At 38.5% G+C, this 8894-nt stretch overlaps 1 pseudogene across 1 annotated transcript; it reads right to left on the reverse strand.

The window, feature by feature from the left end:
* Positions 1-6865: 6865 nt before the first annotated feature.
* On the reverse strand, positions 6866-7548 carry LOC311174954 (large ribosomal subunit protein uL6-like; annotated as a pseudogene). The gene has a single exon. The product of its transcript is annotated as a large ribosomal subunit protein uL6-like (transcript).
* Between the last annotated feature and the right edge of the window lie 1346 nt (positions 7549-8894).

Below are 8894 nucleotides of genomic sequence, written 5' to 3' on the forward strand. Positions count from 1 at the left end.
TTCTCAGAAGTGGATCACGTATCTATCCTATTCCTCATGGGAGGAGTTTAAGTGAGCACATTTTTAAGCCCAACAAGTTCTACTAGTGAGGAAGAAGCAGAATGGACACTGCATAGCAACCAGTAAGTACATCTTACATGTTTAAATATATATTTTATTATATCCTTCTGATTGATTAAAATCTCACCGGAGTACAGAATGCTAGTTTAAAAATCTTTTTTCTTTGGAATTTTGAATGCATTACTTCACTGTATTCCAGTTTCCGTGATACTCTTGAGAAGTTATGCTATTCTGATTCTTATTCCTTTGGTATGTGACCTGGTCTTGCTCTCTGTAAAATCTTAGCACCATTGCTTAATCTCTAGTGCTTTGAAGTATCATTATAATATGCTTTGGGGAATCTTTTTTTTTTTTCATTTATTATGCATGACATTTGGAGGATCTTTTTAAGCTGGACACTTCTTTTATTATTTGTCTGAAAACCGCCTCCCCTATTGTCTTTTACTAGGATATCTGACCTCTTGGACATTTCTTTGACTCTATCTTTCAACTCTCCTATTGAGTTTTTTGGTTTAACTTTCATTTTTTAAAATTTCTAAGAATGCCCTTTTATTGTCTAATATTACTCATTAGAATTATAATGATCTATAATTATAATTATGTAATTATAGTGTACAATATTGTTAAAGGAGGATTTTAAAAATAAATTTGGGATTTTGGCTGCGGCTCAAAGCCCAAAATGTTTTCTACCCCCATATTCCAAAGGGAGCTGCAAGGCCATTCATACAAGACTAACTACAAGATAGTAAAACAATCCTGTGCCTTAGCCCACCTCTTGCCTGTAGCACATATATGAAGATAGATAATGATAATGAAGATAGATGGATGGATGGATAGACAGACAGACAGAAAAAATAGATGATGGATGTAGAGACTCTTCAGAGTCAGGATTTTTTTTAAGAGATGTATGAATATGAGAGTGTGAATATTAAAACTAGCTACTACTCTCCATCCCGTAAGCCAAGCAAGGAGAATGCACACTCCAGACTGCATACTTTATGATTTACACTCAAGACTGCAGTTGTCTGTATGAGTAGAGACCAACATTTCAGCCCCCAGCCAACTTCTGCTGAGCTACGGAAACCTATGCAGAAACCTGGGTAAAGTGTGGGGAAAAGAATGTTTTGGGGAGAATTAGATCCATGTCCTCTGAACTTAGGAAGTCAGGTAGGCTGGGGTGGGGGATAAGAGTATGCACAGAGATCAGTGCTTTCTAATTACCTAAGACTGCCTAGAGATACCCAGGTAGAAAAAAGGAGGGACTAGACTGGGAATGGTCAAACTTCCATAGCTGGATTAGACAGAGATTCATGAGTTTTCCCAAAAACTAAGTATAAAACCAGCAAAGTAAAAATGAGTTTGAAAGGACTCCATCTATGGTCTCTGTACCACTAGAATGAGCTTCCATCAGTAGTATGTGAAGGCAGAATTAAGGGGATATCATGAGACATCAGCTGCATGATGTTTCTAATGAAATGTAGAGAGAACACCAAGGTCAAAGTTCCATGAGACAGTATGCAAAACATCTTGGAAAAGCATCTTTATCAGAATGGGTCGACTTTGGGGCACCTGCCATACAGAGGCATCAATACCAGATAAAGTAGGCCAATCAAACACAAGCTGGGGAGAGGAAGAGGGTGTGAACTAGTTGAGATGTTGAAGATTATATAGACTGGGCTATTCTGAAAAGGACACTAAAGTGCCCAGAAGAACCTTAGCATATGTACAAGTTCTCATCCAGGTGTGAGGGAGAGGAAATCTAACAGAACAACTTTAAAGAATATGGATGAGAAGAAATCCAGGTTCTTTCCTGCTTATCCCAGGTAAAACCCATTTTATAAAACTGGTTTTAATAGTATTTGTCTTCTATTCTGTTCTCCTGTCCTTGTGGAATCATATTTTTGCCATCATTTTATTTGCACTTTAAGAGAGAGATACCTGTGTTCAGTTCCCTTTTTAACCACAAGTTAATGCAACTGTTACAGGAGCTTGGGGTCTGGCTACTCACAGCTCATAAGCCAAGAGACACAAGAGTTGGTGGAAGGAAATCAGGTTTAATTAGGTACCTGTAAACCTGGTGACACAGCAAATTACTATCACATAAAGGCAGTGATTTTTTTTGGGGGGGGTGTAGGGGAGTTAGGGAGTGAGCACCAAAAGCTCCTTTACCAGGAAAGGTTAATTTACTGAAATTTAAAATAGGAACTCAATGGGTTATCAGTTAGTCCCCACTACATTTTTCACTTAAATATTAGGTGTGTTCCATTTACATACCTCACATAAGAGAAAAGTTATAACTGGTCAATTTTCTTGGAACTATCATCTCAATGCCTTTCTCTGAAAGGACAATCATTGTCATATCGGCCACCTGGTGGCCACTCTGATGAACTCAGAGTGTTCATCATTGCTGCTACATCACCTCCACTTTTTTTCTGTTCACCCTTTGGTTCATCATCCATCCATTCAACCATCCATCCATCCATCCATCCATCCATCCATCCATCCATCCATCCATCCATCCATCCATCCATAGTGTACTTGTTTGAGGCAGGCTGTGGACATGTAGATAAACAGAACACATAGAACCTGTGTAAACAGGGAGAAAGAAATGTATTTTTAAAGGAAGATTTGTAAAATCTAAGACTCTACGTTCAAGTCTGTGTCTCAATGTTTTTTTTTTCTTAAGTGACTTCCTCTCTGCAATTCAATAAAGGATACTTGAGCCACTGCATCATTAAAAAAAAAAGGCCAAAGAAACAAATTCCATCAATCCTACTACCTTCAGTTTGTAGTCAGGTTTCTCCAAATAGGAGTCTACTCACTCTGTCTTCTATTTGTTACCTGTAAATTTGTTTTAGTAGTTGTTTTTCTTAATTTTAATTTATTATAAAATCATTAAAGTATGCCAAAATAAGAATAATATATTACCCACATATATCTCACTCACTTTTATCAAATATTGATAGGCTATCACATTTGCCTTAGATCTTCTTTCCCTAAGAAATAAAACATTACAGGAGAATCGATGCTCTCTGATCCTCTTACTTCTCCCTTCCTGTTCCTTCTCCTTCCTTCTGCCCAGAGAAAACCGTTGTGACCATAACACGCATGCATGTTTTCATGCTCCATCATGTTCCATAGCATTGAATTATATAATTTTAAATGTTTGCAAACTTAGAAATTCATTGTTTGTTGCTTTTCTTAAAAAATCACCTATATATTTATAAGCATACCTTGTTTTATTTCACTTGGCTTTACTGAGCTTTGCATATATTGTGTTGTTTTTTTTTATGATTTATTTATTTATTTATACAAGCACTGGGTACAGTCAGAAGCACGGGAGGGTGAGAGAATTCACCAGAGCCAGAGCGAGGAGCAGAACAGGCAGACCGATGAAATACACTGCTGAGGGTAGCAGCAGGTGCAGCAGGAGAGGTCTGTCATGCCATATATTGTGTTTTTTAATAAAACCCTCCACCAGGAAAGCAATTAGGACTCACTGAAGGCTCAGATGATGACAATATTTTTAGCAATAACGTATTTTTAACTAAGGTATGCATATTTTTATACATAAAGCTGTTGCACACATTATAGACTACAGTATAGTAGGAAACCAAAAACTGGGAAACCAAAAACTTCCTGTGACTCAATTTATTATATTTGATTTATTGCTATAGTATGGAACTAAATCTGCAATATCACTGATGTATGCCTATATGCTTTTCATATTTATGTTTCATATTTATGTATATAAATATATATATTTATATTTATTAAATATAAATATATATATTTATATACATAACTCTAGCTCACTTTTACCATTATATATTAATTAACTGTAAGGAGATAATTATAAATTATACACCCATTCTTCTTTTGATGAATATTTACACCATCAATATTTTTCCACCTTAAACAATGTTTGCCATAAGCAGTCTCATGTACCTCTCCTTGTCCACATGTATTGTTCTTGAGAAGAGAGTCATTCCCTCCAAGTCTGAAAAGTGAGGAAGAACCTCCCCAGGAGTCCTCTCCACCAAGGGTCTTCACTGATTCATTACCTCTTTGCCAGAGACTAGAAATGCTGCTCCCCAGCATGGGGTTCAGTCCTGTGTCAACACAGCCTGAGAACAGAAATGAGTCACTTTCCAGGTTGATTCTATCTTGTAACAGCTCCACTGCTTAAGATGCAGGACCAGAAGATGAATTGTGGTCTCTGTATTAATCAGTAATTCTGATTTCCTTTTCTCTTACTTTTGTTGCTGCTATTAAGTGATGATACAGTGGTTTGAATAGAAACATGTTATGATTATAATTTTTAGGACAATATTTTATATTTTGATCATTTAATTGACAATCTTATAACTACTCCCTTATCATACTATTCGTAAATGGCGTGATTAGATTTTTTTTTAAGATTTATTTTTATTTATTTATGCATACATGAATTGGGCCATAGACCTGAGGTGCAGAAGGTGGGTCGGGGGTAAGAGGATTCACCAGAGACAGAGTGGGGAGCAGAACAGGTAGATCTACTGAAATACTCTGCTGAGGGGAATAGCAGGTGAGACCAGAGGGGTCTGCTGTGCCATGTGTGTAGCTCCCTGGCCAGGACCACAGTGGAGATAGCTTGATAGCCCTGAGACTTTAACCCCTGCACCACCAGGGATGTCCCTAGATTTGTTTTTGTTTTTTTCATTTTATTTTTTTAATATTTTATTTTATATAATTCTTACATCATTTTTCATCTTTGCACAATGTATGCATTTTCATTTTGGTTATATTCCCCATACAATTGCACCCCCCACCCCTTATTTTGACTCTAGTTCTTCCTTTTCCCGCCCCTCCCACTTCCCCCCCACGGTATATAGTTGCTTGGTTTATAGTTGCTTGTTGTCTCTGGTTTATAGTTGCTTGTTGATTTTGATTATTATTTAGTATTGATTAGTCTTTTTCCTGGTCTCTTATTTAGGTTTTCTAAATTCCTGCTATGAGTGAGACCATCCGGATTTGTATTTTAAAAATCCACTCAAGGGCCTCCCTGGTGGCACAGCTATTTGAGTGCACGCTGTGAAGCTGTCCGCAGCCTCTGCAGTGCCAGTTCAATTCCTGGCCGGCCAGGGAGATTCCCACATGGCGCGGCAGACCTCTCCTATCTTGCCCACTGCTCCCCTCAGCAGTGTACTTTGGTCCTTCTGCCTGTTCTGGTCCCTGTTCTGTCTCTGGTGAATTCTCTCACCCTCCCGCGCCACTGGCCTGTACCCCAGTGTTTGTATAAATAAATAAATCTTTTAAAAAATCCACTCAAAAAATCCTGAAACACTGTGACAGTTTGTTATGCCAAGAAAAATGTGAAGTGTCTTAAGCTAGCATTTCATAAATCTATAATATATATGTGGAGCTTCTTAGTAAATTAGTTTCCTCTGACTTAGAGAAAAATGAAAGTGAAGTGTGTCTTATTCCTAATGTAACATCGCTCCTCTTAGTCCAGAAAAAAAAATATTTTTGGGTCTCTATTTACAGTAATTTTGGATTTTCTCATTTATCTCACATGGATATTTGATAAAACTGTAATTCCCAGGATAATGTTATATAAATGTAGTTTGTATAGAAAAGAATTTCTTAAGTCAATGGTTTCCTATTCTTCCATTTCCAAATTGTTGTATTTTGGCTCTTACTGTTTACCAAGTTCCCATCACATGAACTGTAGCACGCGTTTCATACTAGTAATCACACCACTGAGGAAACTTGAAACTCCAGGTCATTTCTATAGGTCAAAGGCTGAATTAACTCCAGCAATAGGGCTGACATGCTAATTTAGCAAATAATTACTTTTTTAAGCCCTGTAATGGCTCTCATCACATTTTGGTGACATCTAACCTCTGTCCCTCCTACCCCTTCCCTACCCCCATGGCCCATGAGGTCCTACCCAGGGTGCACCCGTGGCTGGCTCACTGCCCCTGCCCTCTCTGTTTCTGTCTTTCAGAATCCAAGCTCTTCCCACTCTGCTATGTGGGACCACGGGCTGGAAACACTTTCCCTTACTCTGTCTCCAGCTCACACTCAACCCAGGTCTTAAATGTTATGTCCATGGAGAAACCTTCACTGACTTCCACTCAAAATCATTCCTCTGTTCCACTTTGTCATCCACCCTTTCAACGCTCCATTAATGGCACTTATTTCCACATATAATCACACTTTTTTAACGTGATTATTTGTGGTTTTTTTGTTTTTTTTTTTATAGAAAAACCCTATTTATTTGGCTTAAGGTCTCACTAAAGCATACATGTTCCAAGTGATTGTTATCTATTTTTTCTTAATTTAAAATTATGAGGGACTAGGATGCTGAAATAAATGCCTAAAGCAAATCAAAGATTTAAGACTGAGAGGATCCTGGAGCACTGAAACCATGTTTATCATAAACTCAATATTCCAACACTTACCAAACCTCTTTGTTCTATTTCTCAGTTGCCTTTTCACAAAAAGTTACTGGTATAGACAAGTGAATGACACATACTTGCCTCACAACATTCAATTTTAGATCACTACAAAATTTCTTATTTTCTATATCCAATTAACAATTTCAAGTCATCTGACACTGTTACTATATTCCTCTTGCCTGTAACACCCTTGATATTCCTTTGGAAATCAGATTCAAGCCTTTTCTCTGTAAAGTCCTTCAGTAAAACTGTTTGTTACTTTTCTTAGCACACTAGAACTGACTTGAACTGTTTATTTGCTTAAAAGTTTGAAAGGATAATCAGCTTAAGGAAAAAAAAAAAGTCCCAAATCAATGACGACTTTTATTATTGCATCTTAAAGATGTATCACAAATAGGTCTAAGAAATCATCCATTATCTTGCTGCTCTGTAGCTGGACAACTTAAATCTTACTCATCAGCTTGCTGAACTGTTCCCTTTTCAGAAACATAGATACCATCCAAAAATTTCCTGATATCCTTGTTTTTAACTGTCGTGGCTTGCTGAATCAAAGCAGCTGAATTTGATACAAGTTCAATGTCGTTTCCTTCAAGAATCAACTCATCTTTCTGGGCTTGAGATACTGAACAAGCAACACCTTGTCTCATCCGAACCCTGCGAATGTATTTTTCACCCAAGAAATTTCGGATTTCAACAAGAGACCCATTCTCCTGAATAACAACGTTGATAGGGAAGTGAGCATACACAGACCTCATCTTATAACGGAAGCCCAGTGTAACACCCTTGATCATGTTCTGTACATGACTACAGATAGTGCGAACAGTAGCCAGTTCCTTTCTATTTCCCCACCATTTGTCAACCCGGAGCCTCTTCTTTTTCTTCCCAAGCAAACTGAGTTGACATTGATGTGATTGAAGTCCCTCCGCAGGGTGCCTCTGGGGCCCTTCACAATAACAGTGCGACCCTTCAGGGATATGTCAACATTTTCTGGAATGTCGACAGTCTGATTGCTGAGAATGGTCTTCATTCTCGCAGTAGATGTGGCAAAGAGCAACGTGATTATTTGTTGACTGTGCATCTTCATCCCTCAGCTTCATTTTGTATACTAGTGTTTTCCAAGCAGAGATTAAATCATAAGGCATCTGGAAAGACAGTTCTCCTCTGTGCCTGGCTTGGTCAGGTTATGTCATGCTGACGATGCTCAGGAACAACCCACAGGTTGTTGCTATGGCAAACACCGACCTGTCTCATGCTTCTGGGTTCAGCAGGCCTTGGGCCCAGATCCCCTCCCTTCTCTCACCTGTTGCTCATCCAGGAGCCCAGGGAGAGGAAAAGGTGGTTGCGGGGGGTTGTTCTCATGATGGGTGATGGAGTGAGGAGAAGAAAGTGAGGGAAACACAGGCAGTTTTTAGCACCTCGGCCCAATTTCATATCTTCCCACATTCCTCTGGTCAAAGCAAATCTTATGACTGAAAGTCAGGGCAGGAGTTTGATGTCAATAATGGCTGAGTGCCAACTACTAGTAATTCCTCCCAGTCCCTGTGAAAACTCCAAGTGCTGCTGGAGTGCTGAATCACTCTGCAACTGTTCTCAGGGCCTCGCACACAGTAGGTACAATGCATATTTGGTGAAAAATTAACTTTGCCTCCAGACCCCTTATAAATAACTTTACTCAGTGACTAAGGAGTGCTATGGCATTAGATAAAGCTCTTAAAAACAATTATTTCTTCTATGCAAAGGTACCTCATTTTAACTTTTTAATGTGAGGCTTAGAATACATCTTTCATTCATTTAGTGACAATTTCTATCAGGAACTCTCTATTCCTTTTATTTTTCTATTAAAACTTTACTCATTTTTCTATTAAAAATTTCTTTCATTTGTAAGAACTCTTGTCACAGATAATGAATATTTTTGCACTTTGTCTTAAATGTTTCAATGCTTTTTGACAGGCAGACATTGCTAGTATTTCCTTCATGGCCCACTGAGCCAGCATGGCTTACTGGCTACAAGATGTTGCTGCACATGAGTATGCTATAATGCCTTTAACCATTCCCTTATTACGGACTATTTACATAAGCTTCAGGTTTTTCTCTCATGAATAAGACTGCATGAAGATCTTTGTACATAAATCCTAAAAGTTGGAGTGTCATCCAAAGATACCTTTTATGTTCTTGATACACTTTGCCAAATTACTATTGAGACTTTATACTTTATACCCACCCCTAATCCTCATATCCAAGATGCCCATCCTCCAGACCCTGCTCAGAAAGCCTCACTAGCCAGCGCTGAGCAGCAGCAAGCAAGGTGAGGGGTGAGGGTGGGTCTTGAGGGGCAAAGGGAAGCTCTTCATACTCTGACGCTCCTTCTACCTAGAATGTTCTTCCCTGAGA

This window comes from Talpa europaea (assembly GCF_964194135.1).
Source record: "Talpa europaea genome assembly, chromosome: 1".
Lineage (NCBI taxonomy): Eukaryota > Metazoa > Chordata > Mammalia > Eulipotyphla > Talpidae > Talpa > Talpa europaea.